We start from the raw sequence: 16,455 nt of genomic DNA, 5'->3' as shown, positions 1-16,455 counted from the left end.
ATGTCCCCCCACAGTGATATCATTATGTTTCCATATTTCATGTCCCCCCACAGTGATATCATTATGTCTCCATATTTTATATCCCCCACAGTGATATCATTATGTTTCCATATTATATGTCCTCCCCACAGTCATATCATTATGTTTCCATATTATATGTCCCTCACAGTCATATCATTATGTTTCCATATTATATGTCCCCCACAGTGATATCATTATGTTTCCATATTATATGTCCCTCACAGTCATATCATTATGTTTCCATATTATATGTCCCCCACAGTGATATCATTATGTTTCCATATTTTATGTCCCCCACAGTGATATCATTGTTTCCATATTATATGTCCCCCACAGTGATATCATTATGTTTCCATATTATATGTCCCCCACAGTGATATCATTATGTTTCCATATTTTATGTCCCCCACAGTGATATCATTATGTTTCCATATTTTATGTCCCCCACAGTCATATCATTATGTTTCCATATTTTATGTCCCCCACAGTGATATCATTATGTTTCCATATTTTATGTCCCCCACAGTCATATCATTATGTTTCCATATTATATGTCCCCCACAGTGATATCATTATGTTTCCATATTTTATATCCCCCACAGTCATATCATTATGTTTCCATATTTTATGTCCCCCACAGTGATATCATTATGTTTCCATATTTTATATCCCCCACAGTGATATCATTATGTTTCCATATTATATGTCCCCCACAGTCATATCATTATGTTTCCATATTATATGTCCCCCCACAGTGATATCATTATGTTCCCATATTATATATCCCCCACAGTGATATCATTATGTTTCCATATTATATGCCCCTCCACAGTGATATCAGTTTCCATATTATATGTCCCCCCACAGTGATATCAGTTTCCATATTATATGTCCCTCCACAGTGATACCATTATGTTTCCATATTATATGTCCCCCATAGTGATATAATTATGTTTCCATATTATATGTCCCTCCACAGTGATATCATTATGTTTCCATATTATATGTCCCCCCACAGTGATATCATTATGTTTCCATATTTTATATCCCCCACAGTCATATCATTATGTTTCCATATTTTATGTCCCCCACAGTGATATCATTATGTTTCCATATTTTATATCCCCCACAGTGATATCATTAAGTTTCCATATTATATGTCCCTCCACAGTGATACCATTATGTTTCCATATTATATGTCCCCCATAGTGATATCATTATGTTTCCATATTATATGCCCCTCCACAGTGATATCAGTTTCCATATTATATGTCCCCCTACAGTGATATCAGTTTCCATATTATATGTCCCTCCACAGTGATACCATTATGTTTCCATATTATATGTCCCCCATAGTGATATAATTATGTTTCCATATTATATGTCCCTCCACAGTGATATCATTATGTTTCCATATTATATGTCCCCCCACAGTGATATCATTGTTTCCATATTATATGTCCCTCCACAGTGATACCATTATGTTTCCATATTATATGTCCCCACAGTGATATCATTATGTTTCCATATTATATGTCCCTCCACAGTGATACCATTATGTTTCCATATTATATGTCCCCCATAGTGATATCATTATGTTTCCATATTATATGTCCCTCCACAGTGGTATCAGTTTCCATATTATATGTCCATCCACAGTGATATCATTATTTTTCCATATTATATGTCCCTCCACAGTCATATCATTATTTTTCCATATTATATGTTCCCATACAGTGATATCATTGTTTACATATTTTATGTCTCCCCCCCACAGTGATATCATTATGTTTCCATATTATATGTCCCTCCACAGTGATATCATTATGTTTCCATATTTTGTGTCCCCCCCACAGTGATATCATTATGTTTCCATATTATATGTCCCCCCCCTCCACAGTGATATCATTATGTTTCCATATTATATGTCCCCCCAGTTATATCATTATGTCTCCATATTATATGTCCCCCCCTCCACAGTGATATCATTATGTTTCCATATTATATGTCCCCCCAGTTATATCATTATGTTTCCATATTATATGTCCCCCAGTGATATCATTGTTTCCATATTATATGTCCCCCCCCACAGTGATATCATTATGTTTCTATATTATATGTCCCCCCCACAGTGATATCATTATGTTTCTATATTATATGTCCCCCCCACAGTGATATCATTATGTTTCCATATTATATGTCCCCCCCCCCCACAGTGATATCATTATGTTTCTATATTATATGTCCCCCCACAGTGATATTATGTTTCCATATTATATGTCCCCCACAGTGATATTATGTTTGGACAGACAGGTTTGGGTGTGAAATTCTACTTACAGATTCCCTTTAAGTCTCATTCAAAAGTCCCTTTTTTATTTCATAGGGCAAAAAAATCCATCATTTTCCTGCCTAAGATTTTAATCACCAATCTGTCCATTTCCATTAACAATTTTTCTAGTGCACAAAAAAAATCTGCTGGAGGTTTCTCAAGCTTCTCCTAGCAGTCAGTAAAAAATGACAGGTGTCCATTTTTTGGCCAATACTTGGTCCGAAGAAAAACTGACAGATGTCTGAATGAGATTTAAGGTATTTGTCCAGTGAAAACACGTTATCACCTCTCTGCCGGATCGCTAACCATTTATTTATGGGTAGGACCCCTACTACTGGTACCAACACCAATTGGCAGACCGGGGCATGCTATTCCTACGGACGATATGCATGATCTACCGCCGCTCCGTGGGGCTGCTGAGCACTGCGATCGGCTTTATTCTGCAGCCCCATAGAGAATGAATGGAGCGCCAGTCTGGAATCCAACATGCTGCTTCACTTTGCAACCAGATAGGTTATTATTATTTACTATTATTTATTTCTATAGCACCATTGATTCCATGGTGCTGTACATGAGAAGGGGTTACATACAAATTACAGATATCACTTACAGTAAACAAACTAACAATGACAGACTGACACAGAGGGGCGAGGACCCTGCCCTTGTGCTTACATTCTACAGGATTATGGGGAAGGAGACAGTAGGTTGAGGGTTGCAGGAGCTCCGGTGTTGGTGAGGCAGTAGCTCCAGTAGTGGTGAGGAGGCAGCGGGGTCAGTGCAGGCTGTAGGCTTTCCTGAAGAGGTGGGTTTTCAGGTTCCGTCTGAAGGATCCGAATGTGGTTGATAGTTGGACGTGTTGGGGCAAAGAATTTCAGAGGATGAGAGATATTCGGGAGAAGTCTTGGAGGCGGTTGGATGAGGAGCAAATAAGTGTAGAGGAGAGAAGGAGGTCTTGGTAGGATCGGAGATTACGTGATGGAAGATATCGGGAGATTAGTTCAGAGATATATGGAGGAGACAGGTTATGGATGGCTTTGTAGGTCAGTATTAGTACTGGATACGCTGAGGGAATGGGAGCCAGTGAAGAGATTTGCAGAGGGGGGAAGTGGAGGAGTAGCGAGGAGAGAGATGAATTAGTCGGGCAGCAGAGTTAAGAATGGACTGGAGAGGTGCAAGGGTGTTAGCAGGGAGGCCGCAGAAAAGGATGTTGCAGTAGTCGAGGCGGGAGATGATTAGGGCATGCACAAGCATTTTAGTAGATTGAGGCAGAGTCGTATTTAGGGTTTCTGGCACCCGGGGCAAGAATTAATTTTTCTCATCCATAGCCGTCTCTGCAGACTTCCATCTTCTTCGCTCTTTTGCAGAAAATCTCCACATGACACCCTTAAAGATACAAGTTTCATTAAAATGCTCCTGAATAAAAAATTGCCCCTCACTATATTGTCTGCACAAAATGACCCCCACACCCTCCCTCTTATGGTTCATGCTCTTCACACTGACCTCTCCTTTCCATACCGGTCCCCTCTTCACATTGTCCTCTCAGACTGTGTTCCCCCTATAGGGCCCAGTATGTATACTGTACTCTATCATCAAACTCCCCCTTCCTGGTATACTGTCCCCTCCTGGCTGTGCCCTCACACTGTCCCTCCATGCTACACCCCCACTATTCAGTTTCTATTCTGTGCCCACTCACTTTTGTCCCCCCATACTGTCTCCTCACACTATTCCCCTCCCTCCTTATACTGTCTCCTCTCACATCCCTCCTGTTCACCATACTGTCTCCTCATATATTTACCCCCTCACTTTCTATACTGCCTGCTCACCTAACTCCCCATACTGTGTCTGCACACATCCCATCACCCTCACTTCCCGTACTCTGTCCACATACATTTTTCACATCACTCCTCATACTGTGCCCTCATTCTCCCATATTGTTCCTAATACATGTCCCCCATACTGTTTCCTCATACATGCCCCCAATTCCCCCATACTGTTTCCTCATACATGCCCCCAATTCCCCCATACTGTTTCCTCATACATGCCCCCCATACTGTTTCCTCATACATGCCCTCATTCCCCCATACTGTTTCCTCATACATGCCCCCAATTCCCCTGTACTGTTTCCTCATATATGCCCCCCATTGCTCTTCATTTTGTGTCAAGTCTCCCACACACATTAAATCCCCCATCCCCACTACAAATCTCACCCCACACATAATAAATTCCCCCATCCCCAAATTCTCCCCAAATAAATCCCCCTATCCCAACTCAAATTGTCCACACACATTTTATTGTCCTCTACCCCACCCCATCATTGCTCTCTTCACCACCTCCATCATTGCCTTCTCCGTCATGCCCATCATTGCCCATTTCACCACCTCCAGCATTTCCTCCCCAGCAATCCCATCATTGCCCTTTCCACCACATCCATCATTTCCTCCTCCCCCACCATTCCCATCCTCGCCCATTCCACCACTTCCGCCTCCCCCATCCCCATCCTTGCCCATTCCACCACTTCCATAATTTCCTCCTCCACCACCATCCCCATCCTTGCCCATTCCACCACTTCCATCATTTTCTCCTCCACCACCATCCCCATCCTTGCCCATTCCACCACTTCCATCATTTTCTCCTCCACCACCATCCCCATCCTTGCCCATTCGACCACTTCCATCATTTCCTCCTCCACCACTATCCCCATCCTTGCCCATTCCACCACATCCATAATTTCCTCCTCCACCACCATCCCCATCCTTGCCCATTCCACCACCATCCCCATCCTTGCCCATTCCACCACTTCCATCATTTCCTCCTCCACCACCATCCCCTCCTCCACCACCATCCCCATCCTTGCCCATTCGACCACTTCCATCATTTCCTCCTCCACCACCATCCCCATCCTTGTCCATTCCATCACTTCCATAATTTCCTCCTCCACCACCCCCATTCTTGCCCATTCCACCACCATCCCCATCCTTGCCCATTCCACCACTTCCATCATTTCCTCCTCCACCACCATCCCCATCCTTGCCCATTCCACCACTTCCATCATTTCCTCCTCCACCACCATCCCCATCATTGCCCTCTCCTCCCCCTACACACACACACCATTTACTTCTCTGCACATTCCCCTGCAGCGCACAACACACACACGCATGCACACGCGCGTGCGCACACACCCCTCCTCGCGCTCTGCCGCAGCATCTCCATCGCCTTCCTCTTACACAGTCGGCCGCTGAATGATGACTTCATCCAGCGGCGCGTCTGTGAGAGGAAGTGCGGGCAGGAAGCAGGAAGACAGATCGCTGCAGCTCCGCTATTTTCTCTTGTAGGCAGCGAAGCTGCAGGGATTTCTCCCTGCCTGCCACAGCCACCCTGCAGGGGCACCCCTCCACCTCCGCACCTGTTGGGAGTCGGCGCTCTGCAGCTTCTCTGTGTCGGCTGTCAGCACAGAGAACAGCTGACTCCCAGACCGGGGGCGGCAGAATGCATCCGCCGGGAGAGACGCTGCGGACCGCCACATTAGGCGGCTCGACTGCGCCCCATTGCCGGCTGCACCCGGGGCACATGCCCCGGCTGCCCCCCATAGATACGCCGCTGGATTGAGGGCTGAGGAAAGGATGGATTCTGGAGATATTTTTGAGCTGGAGGCGACAGGAGGTGGAAAGAGCTTGGATGTGCGGCTTGAAGGACAGGACAGAGTCAACGGTTACTCCGAGGCAGGGGACTTCCGGTACGGGGGAAAGCGTGATGTTGTTAATTGCGATAGATAGGTCAGGTATGGAAGATCTATGGGATGGAGGAAAGATGATGAGTTCAGATTTGTCCACATTGAGTTTGAGGAAGCGAGAGGAGAAGAAAGAGGATATGGCTGATAGACACTCTGGGATTCTGGAGAGCAGAGAGGTGACATCTGGGCCAGAGAGGTAGATCTGAGTGTCATCGGCATATAGATGGTACTGGAAGCCATGAGACTTTATGAGTTGTCCCAGGCCAAGTGGATACAAGGTTCACAAGACAACCCCTTTAAACCCTTATAGCATATTCACACAGGATCCCCAGCATCATGCCATCAGTGTCTTTAAGATGAGAGTCCCTGCTCTGGGACCTGTACCTACTAAACACTAAAGGATATGCCAATATTTAAGACACCTTGAAAAAGTGGTTAATGTCCCCTATCCTGGGCCTTTTCCTGGTATAATGTCCCCTATCCTGGGCCCCTTCCTGTTATAATGTCCCCAATCCTGGGCTCCTTCCTGGTAAAATGTCCCCTATCCTGGGCTCCTTCCTGGTATAATGTCCTCAATCCTGGGCTCCTTCCTGGTATAATGTCGCCTATCCTGGACCCCTTCCTGGCATAATGTCCCCTATCCTGGGCCTTTTCCTGGTATAATGTCTTCTATCCTGGGCCCCTTCCAGATTTAATATCCCCTCTACTGGGCCCCTTCCTGGTATCATGTCCCCTCTCCTGAGCATCTTCCTGGTATAATGTCCCCTACCTGGTATAATGTCCCCTATCCTGGGCCTATTCTTGGCATATTGTCCCCTTATCCTGGTCCGCTTCCTGGTATAATTTTCCTTATCCTGGTATAATGTCACCTATCCTGGTAAGTCCCCTATCCTGGGCCCATTCCTGGTATATTGTCCCCTATCCTGGGCTCCTTCCTGGTATAATGTCCCCAATCATGGGCTCCTTCCTGGTGTAATGTCCCCTATGCTGGGTCTCTTCCTGGTATAATGTCCCCTGTCACGATTCACACCGTAACAGTCACCCCCACGTCACAGATCGGGGTGACTTTAGGCCAACAGACGTCTATCACATGTGCAGGGGGGCTTATCTTAGTTATCCCTCCACTCCACAATGTGATGAAAAAACACACACAAGGCTATTGACCTCTTAGTTTACAGCAGGGGCTTATTTTAGGTATACCACTGTTCTTCAATATACCACAAACTGCAGGGATTTATATATATCCCACTTACAGTTCCACTTGAAACTTGCAGCTCTCTGGCGCCCCTTACTCTCAGGTCAGATTAGGTACTGCACCTGGGCTAATTAGTCGCCAGAAAGGCTGCCTGCTATGTACTGGCTATTGGGCACGCTGCAGCGACGTGATAAACTACTCCCACTCAGGCAGGAACAATAATTATCAACGCCGCAGTCGCTACAACGACTCCCAACTACCCAGTACAAATGTATGCTGCCACCAGCTTTGATTAAACAGGACCGAAGCTAACCCAAAACAGTAGCGTAATTCCCTTCAGAAGACTTAGGGTAAGTTTTAGAACAGGAAGAACGAATCTAGTATTAAATATTATACCCCATCAAAGGTTACAGGCAGTGTTTATAAAAAGTCCTATAAAGATGTTACAATATGAGACAATTAAATATGCGCTTATAGTGTTGCTACACATGGTACATACTCAATAGTTGTAGAAAGTTTCTTGTACCAAAGATAGGACTATATCACACCCTATCATCAAATATCAAAACCATAACAAAGAACAGATGACATACGGTGGCATTAGCGTATAAAATATAATACTTTATTAATTAAAACATCAGAGACCAAAAAAGTGTATGAAAGCAATATACATGAACACAAAGGGCTAAGTAGTCACAATCACAATAGCAAGAGACAAGCTGGGGGAAGGTCCCAGCAGAATATCAAAGTATGGTATAGGGGTCCAAGTGCCCCATATATAGTTCCCCAATGCAAACGGCAGAGAAAAATGCTACATAGTTCAGAGCAAGTGGAGCAGACGTCGGCCCCAGATAAAGCAGCAATTGTATTATTAATCCTAACCAAAATAATATAGTGGCCAAACAAATGAAGGCCCCAAAAAATATATATATATATATATGCTGCCACAGACCGAGCCGACATCACCACCGCTAGCCCAATAATAGTATCAGATACATAGCGAACCCAGTAACTGAATAAGTAAATAACCATGAAATGATATTACCCACCGCAGTGCAGGGACCCTCCACGAGCCTGTCTCTGGGGCGTGGGACAGGCTCGTGGAGGGTCCCTGCACTGCGGTGGGTAATATCATTTCATGGTTATTTACTTATTGTTACTGGGTTCGCTATGTATCTGATACTATTATTGGGCTAGCGGTGGTGATGTCGGCTCGGTCTGTGGCAGCATATATATATATATAATATTTTTTTGGGCCTTCATTTGTTTGGCCACTATATTATTTTGGTTAGGATTAATAATACAATTGCTGCTTTATCTGGGGCCGACGTCTGCTCCACTTGCTCTGAACTATGTAGCATTTTTCTCTGCCGTTTGCATTGGGGAACTATATATGGGGCACTTGGACCCCTATACCATACTTTGATATTCTGCTGGGACCTTCCCCCAGCTTGTCTCTTGCTATTGTGATTGTGACTACTTAGCCCTTTGTGTTCATGTATATTGCTTTCATACACATTTTTTGTGGTCTCTGATGTTTTAATTAATAAAGTATTATATTTTATACGCTAATGCCACCGTATGTCATCTGTTCTTTGTTATGGTTATGAATATGAGACAATTGCAAATACAGTGGGGCAAAAAAGTATTTAGTCAGTCAGCAATAGTGCAAGTTCCACCACTTAAAAAGATGAGAGGCGTCTGTAATTTACATCATAGGTAGACCTCAACTATGGGAGACAAACTGAGAAAAAAAAATCCAGAAAATCACATTGTCTGTTTTTTTTTAACAATTTATTTGCATATTATGGTGGAAAATAAGTATTTGGTCAGAAACAAAATTTCATCTCAATACTTTGTAATATATCCTTTGTTGGCAATGACAGAGGTCAAACGTTTTCTGTAAGTCTTCACAAGGTTGCCACACACTGTTGTTGGTATGTTGGCCCATTCCTCCATGCAGATCTCCTCTAGAGCAGTGTTGTTTTTGGCTTTTCGCTTGGCAACACAGACTTTCAACTCCCTCCAAAGGTTTTCTATAGGGTTGAGATCTGGAGACTGGCTAGGCCACTCCAGGACCTTGAAATGCTTCTTACGAAGCCACTCCTTCGATGCCCTGGCGGTGTGCTTTGGATCATTGTCATGTTGAAAGAACCAGCCACGTTTCATCTTCAATGCCCTTGCTGATGGAAGGAGGTTTGCACTCAAAATCTCACGATACATGGCCCCATTCATTCTTTCATGTACCCGGATCAGTCGTCCTGGCCCCTTTGCAGAGAAACAGCCCCAAAGCATGATGTTTCCACCACCATGCTTTACAGTAGGTATGGTGTTTGATGGATGCAACTCAGTATTCTTTTTCCTCCAAACACGACAAGTTGTGTTTCTACCAAACAGTTCCAGTTTGGTTTCATCAGACCATAGGACATTCTCCCAAAACTCCTCTGGATCATCCAAATGCTCTCTAGCAAACTTCAAACGGGCCCGGACATGTACTGGCTTAAGCAGTGGGACACATCTGGCACTGCAGGATCTGAGTCCATGGTGGCGTAGTGTGTTACTTATGGTAGGCCTTGTTACATTGGTCCCAGCTCTCTGCAGTTCATTCACTAGGTCCCCCCGCGTGGTTCTGGGATTTTTGCTCACCGTTCTTGTGATCATTCTGACCCCACGGGGTGGGATTTTGCGTGGAGCCCCAGATCGATGGAGATTATCAGTGGTCTTGTATGTCTTCCATTTTCTAATTATTGCTCCCACTGTTGATTTCTTCACTCCAAGCTGGTTGGCTATTGCAGATTCAGTCTTCCCAGCCTGGTGCAGGGCTACAATTTTGTTTCTGGTGTCCTTTGACAGCTCTTTGGTCTTCACCATAGTGGAGTTTGGAGTCAGACTGTTTGAGGGTGTGCACAGGTGTCTTTTTATACTGATAACAAGTTTAAACAGGTGCCATTACTACAGGTAATGAGTGGAGGAAAGAGGAGACTCTTAAAGAAGAAGTTACAGGTCTGTGAGAGCCAGAAATCTTGATTGTTTGTTTCTGACCAAATACTTATTTTCCACCATAATATGCAAATAAATTGTTAAAAAAACAGACAATGTGATTTTCTGGATTTTTTTTTCTCAGTTTGTCTCCCATAGTTGAGGTCTACCTATGATGTAAATTACAGACGCCTCTCATCTTTTAAAGTGGGGGAACTTGCACTATTGCTGACTGACTAAATACTTTTTTGCCCCACTGTATGTACAAGGTAATTATAAATATAACAGGGGTTAAATGAGAAATAACACTTACATGTGTTCAGAGCATTGCAGGCAACCAGGCTAGTTCCATATGTCCCAATGAATTAGGACTCCGGTTAGGAACAGCTCTTCAAGTCAGACTCACATAGGCTCCAGCAGACAGACAGCAGGCTGGGGTGCCTGGCAGACTTATAGCTCATCCTGATGACATCACAAAAAGGACTGGTTTTCCCAGACCCTCCTACCTCTTCAGTTTAACTAAATGTAACCTAAATTTGCCTAATGCCTGTAACTCCGCTACAGAACATGTCATAACAAACCCAGCATTCATCTCGTATTGATATTGGCATTCTAATGAGATCAAATATGTCCTATTTGTGATGCATAATTACAGAGAAATCCCTACTTTTACCTGTTGGGGTTAGACGCTCATGTTTAGAGTGGCTGACAGAACAGCCGATCAATGATAGCAATATGTATTTATTATTCTCTTAGCCCAAGTCGTTGGCTCAGAATCTTATAATATTAGAACAAAGACTCTTGCATTTACAGAAGGGAATCAGACCCGTTTTAGCTAGCACAACTTTCCACTGCAGCTATGCCAGTGGTAAATACCTTTCTTCAATAAAACTCCCCCACATTCATTGACAAGCTCTTGCCTGAGTGAAAGGGAAGGGGGGGGGAGGGGGTTGGCCCACCGCCTGGGCTAACAAGAGAAACTAAACTTATATATTTCATACAATATCGTGACATCCCCTATCCTGGGCCTCTTCCTGGTATAATGTCCGTATCCTGGGCCCCTTCCTGGTATAATGTCCCCTATCCTGGGCCCCTCCCTGTTATAATGTCCCCTATCCTGGGCCTCTTCCTGGTATAACGTCCCTCATCTTGGGCCTCTTCCTAGTATAATGTCCTCCATCATGAGCCCCTTTCCGTAATGTCACCCACCCTTCCAGTAACAGTCACTAGTTCTGAGCCCCTTCCTCCTATAATGTCTCCCATCCTGGACCACCTCCAGTAATAATGTTCCCTGTTATGCTACGCTTCTCCAACACATTTTTCTTTTTTTAAAGATGATTCTTCTTACCCATTCATGGTGTGCAGCATCCTCTTCTGTAGCCAGCACAGAGGCCGCCGCTGATTTCAGTGTTCTTGCCATAGACTTTGCATTACACTACTACCATGCACAGCCTGTGACCGGCGCACCATAGTCAGCTGCCCGCCCCTGGACGGTAGGCATGTACTGCAGTGCAGGGAGCCAGCGGGTCTCTGCACCGCAACACACTTCAGCTCATGGGCGGACATACCGCCTGTTCAAACGATGTGGCTGCATCGGATCCCGGAGGCTCCAGGGGGGCCCTGCATGGCGGCTAATAAAGAGGGCAATCTGGCCAGTTTATCCGGCACGGAGGCTCCGGGGGGCGCCTGGCCAGATTGCCCTCATGTGCGGTGGGCAGGGAGCAATCCCTGCAGCTCTGCTGCCTGAAAGAGAAAATGGCAGCGGAGCGGAATTTCACGTAATGGATCCATCCTGCTTCCTGCCCGCACTTTCTTTCTTACACAGCAGCGGCTCAATGACATCATCATTCAGCGCCATGGCTGTGCGAGACAGGTAGCTGCCGGCGATGGTGTGGTTTCAGGATACCATGCGCATAGGTGAAGTGAGGTGTGACTGCAAAGAGGTGAATGATGCGGTGTCTGTGTAGATAAAGGAGAGGGCAATGATGAGGCAGAAGGCAATGATCGGGTTAACAGAGAGGGCAATGATGGGATGATGAAGCAGAGGGCAATGAGTGGGTTGATAGAGAGGTCAATGATGGGGGTGATGGGGCAGAAGGCAATGAGTAGGTTGACGGAGAGGGCAATGATATGGGTGGTGGGGGAGAAAGCAATGATGGGGGTGGTGTAAAGGGCAATAATGGGTGTGGTGGGAGGAGGAAATGTTGGAGGAGGTGTAATGGGCAATGATGGGGGAAAAGACAATGATGATGGTGGTGGAAAGGGCAATGGTGGGGGAGGAGGAAATGATAGAGGTCGTGGAATGGGTAATAATGAGGGTGGTGGGGAGAAGACAATGATGATGGCAGTGGAAAGGACAATGATGGGGTGGTGGGGAGGAGGCAATGATGAAGGTGGTGGAATGGATAATGATGGGCTGGTGGGGGAAAAGACAATGATAGTGGTAGTGGAAATTAGGCTACTTTCACACTTCCGGCGTTTTGGCTACATCGCAATGTGTCGTTTTGGAGAAAAAACGCATCCTGCAAAGTTGCTCGCAGGATGCGTTTTTTCTCCATAGACTTGCATTAGCGACGTTTGGCCACACGTCGCATCTGTTGTGTTTTGGCGCACCGTCAGCACAAAAAAAACTTACATGTAACTTTTTTTGTGCGACGTGTCCGCCATTTTCGACCGCGCATGCGTGGCCGGAATTCCGCCCCCCCCCTCCTTGCTCATCACAATTGGCAGCGGATGCGTTGTAAAACTGCATCCGCTGCCCATGTTGTGCTAAATTTAGCACGTCCGTCGGTACGACGGTTTGCGACGGCCCTGTACCGAAGGAAGTGTGAAAGTAGCCTAAGAGGGTTTTCTTACACATAAAAGGGTTTTGTGGGTAGTTGTGACATTTTGGTACACTTTGTTTTGGCATCTGACCTTGTGTCCTCTCTTTTACATCCCTATGAAGGTCACCGATTCCTTCAGAGCCCAGAAATGAGATATTACAGGGGGCTTCCTAATGTGTGACGGTCACTGCGCAGGAAATGGGGAGAGCCAGAGACGCTGGAAGATAAAACAATGAAGTTCTGCCTTCTGCGCAGTGGGACCCCACAGATGGGGAGCTTGGACCCCAGTGAGGGCGGCGGTGCAGGGCCGCACATGATGAGAACGGTGGTCGCCGACAGTGGGAAGTTTCCCTGATGAGCAGAAATTCCCAGCGGTCAGACCCCACAAAGCAGTAAGTTAGCACACCCCTAGGAATAAATAACACGTCCTGACTGGACAACCACTCTGGGGAAGGGATCAGCTTTATTGTCAGGTGGCCGCCATGGAAACACAGCCCCCCACAGCCCGCACTCTGGGGTCCCACCAGAGCAGGCAGCCGCGTTACCTTTCTCCTCCTCGTTGCGTTGGTCCGTGGTGAAGGCGATCAGATTGCGGCAGGACCAGGCGCACACTAGCGGGATGGAGGGGCAGTGGCTGGTGCGGGGCTTCCTGTCCCACTCACAGGTGTACGCTACGTCCATGGTGACAGTCTGCCCGCCGGAGGCGAGAGCACGGCCACTCAGGGGGGAGGAGGGGAAACCGGGAGAGCCACCAGTCTGAGACCCCCAAGTACCGCGCACAGCGACCTGCCGGACACACCACTGTCTGCGCCCACCAGTGACGCGTCCTGCCCGGACACACCGACCAGCAGCAGCGCAGCTACAAGCCTGAGCCTGAGCAGTGGCGCATAACAATGACGTCACACAGATTTGCATGCTCCCATGATGCCTCACTGAAAGCAGAGATCTGAAACGGAGCAAAACATAACGTGAATTCCACGGAAAGTGACACATGCACGGCATTACCCGACACTATCTATCGGTATTACCGGGAGGAAGCAAATATCATCATAGTCGCCATGAGTTAAAGTCTTACAGACCATTGGACTATATATACCGTGGCAATCTGCATGGACGTCGTGCTCGCTTCGGCAGCACATATACTAAAATTGGAACGATACAGAGAAGATTAGCATGGCCCCTGCGCAAGGATGACACGCAAATTCGTGAAGCGTTCCATATTTTATATCCCCCACAGTCATATCATTATGTTTCCATATTTTATATCCCCCACAGTGATATCATTATGTTTCCATATTTTATATCTTCCCACAGTCATATCATTATGTTTCCATATTTTATATCCCCCACAGTCATATCATTATGTTCCATATTTTATATCCCCCACAGTGATATCATTATGTTTCCATATTTTATATCCCCCACAGTCATATCATTATGTTTCCATATTTTATATCCCCCACAGTCATATCATTATGTTTCCATATTACATGCCCCCCCACAGTGATATCATTATGTTTCCATATTATATATCCCCCACAGTGATATCATTATGTTTCCATATTATATGTCCCCCACAGTGATATCATTATGTTTCCATATTATATGTCCCCCACAGTGATATCATTATGTTTCCATATTTTATATCCCCCACAGTGATATCATTATGTTTCCATATTTTATATCCCCCACAGTGATATCATTATGTTTCCATATTTTATGTCCCCCACAGTGATATCATTATGTTTCCATATTATATGTCCCCCACAGTGATATCATTATGTTTCCATATTATATGTCCCCCACAGTGATGTCATTATGTTTCCATATTTTATATCCCCCACAGTGATATCATTATGTTTCCATATTATATGTCCCCCACAGTGATATCATTATGTTTCCATATTTTATATCCCCCACAGTGATATCATTATGTTTCCATATTTTATATCCCCCACAGTGATATCATTATGTTTCCATATTTTATGTCCCCCACAGTGATATCATTATGTTTCCATATTATATGTCCCCCACAGTGATATCATTATGTTTCCATATTATATGTCCCCCACAGTGATGTCATTATGTTTCCATATTTTATATCCCCCACAGTGATATCATTATGTTTCCATATTATATGTCCTCCCCACAGTCATATCATTATGTTTCCATATTATATGTCCCTCACAGTCATATCATTATGTTTCTATATTATACGTCCTCCACAGTGATATCATTATGTTCCATATTTTATATCCCCCACAGTCATATCATTATGTTTCCATATTATATGTCCCTCACAGTCATATCATTATGTTTCCATATTTTATGTCCCCCCACAGTGATATCATTGTTTCCATATTATATGTCCCCCCCCACACTGATATCATTATGTTTCCATATTATATGTCCCCCACAGTCATATCATTATGTTCCCATATTATATGTCCCCCACAGTCATATCATTATGTTTCCATATTATATGTCCCCCACAGTGATATCATTATGTTTCCATATTTTATATCCCCCACAGTGATATCATTATGTTTCCATATTTTATGTCCCCCCACAGTGATATCATTATGTTCCATATTATATGTCCCCCACAGTGATGTCATTATGTTTCCATATTATATGTCCCCCCACAGTGATATCATTATGTTTCCATATTTCATGTCCCCCCACAGTGATATCATTATGTCTCCATATTTTATATCCCCCACAGTGATATCATTATGTTTCCATATTATATGTCCTCCCCACAGTCATATCATTATGTTTCCATATTATATGTCCCTCACAGTCATATCATTATGTTTCCATATTATATGTCCCCCACAGTGATATCATTGTTTCCATATTATATGTCCCTCCACAGTGATATCATTATGTTCCATATTATATGTCCCTCCAGTGATATCATTATGTTCCATATTATATGTCCCTCCACAGTGATATCAATATGTTCCATATGATATGTTCCTCCACAGTGATATCATTGTTTCCATATTTTATGTCCCCCACAATTATATCATTATGTTTCCATATTATATGTCCCCCACAGTGATATCATCATGTTTCCATATTATATGTCCCCCACAGTGATATCATTATGTTTCCATATTATATGTCCTCCACAGTGATATCATTATGTTCCATATTATATGTCCCCCACAGTGATATCATCATGTTTCCATATTATATGTCCTCCCCACAGTCATATCATTATGTTTCCATATTATATGTCCCTCACAGTCATATCATTATGTTTCCATATTTTATGTCCCCCACAGTGATATCATTATGTTTCCATATTTTATATCCCCCACAGTCATATCATTATGTTTCCATATTTTATGTCCCCCACAGTGATATC

At 44.5% G+C, this 16,455-nt stretch overlaps 1 non-coding gene across 1 annotated transcript; it reads left to right on the top strand.

The window, feature by feature from the left end:
* Positions 1-14,197: 14,197 nt before the first annotated feature.
* LOC138660459 (U6 spliceosomal RNA) lies at positions 14,198-14,304 on the top strand. The gene has a single exon (XR_011317857.1). It is a non-coding gene; the product is annotated as a U6 spliceosomal RNA (small nuclear RNA).
* The last annotated feature ends 2,151 nt before the right edge of the window (positions 14,305-16,455 follow it).

Source organism: Ranitomeya imitator, chromosome 1, assembly GCF_032444005.1.
Source record: "Ranitomeya imitator isolate aRanImi1 chromosome 1, aRanImi1.pri, whole genome shotgun sequence".
Lineage (NCBI taxonomy): Eukaryota > Metazoa > Chordata > Amphibia > Anura > Dendrobatidae > Ranitomeya > Ranitomeya imitator.
The sequence above is the reverse complement of the archived record's forward strand: the minus strand, read 5'-3'. Positions and strand labels throughout refer to the sequence as shown.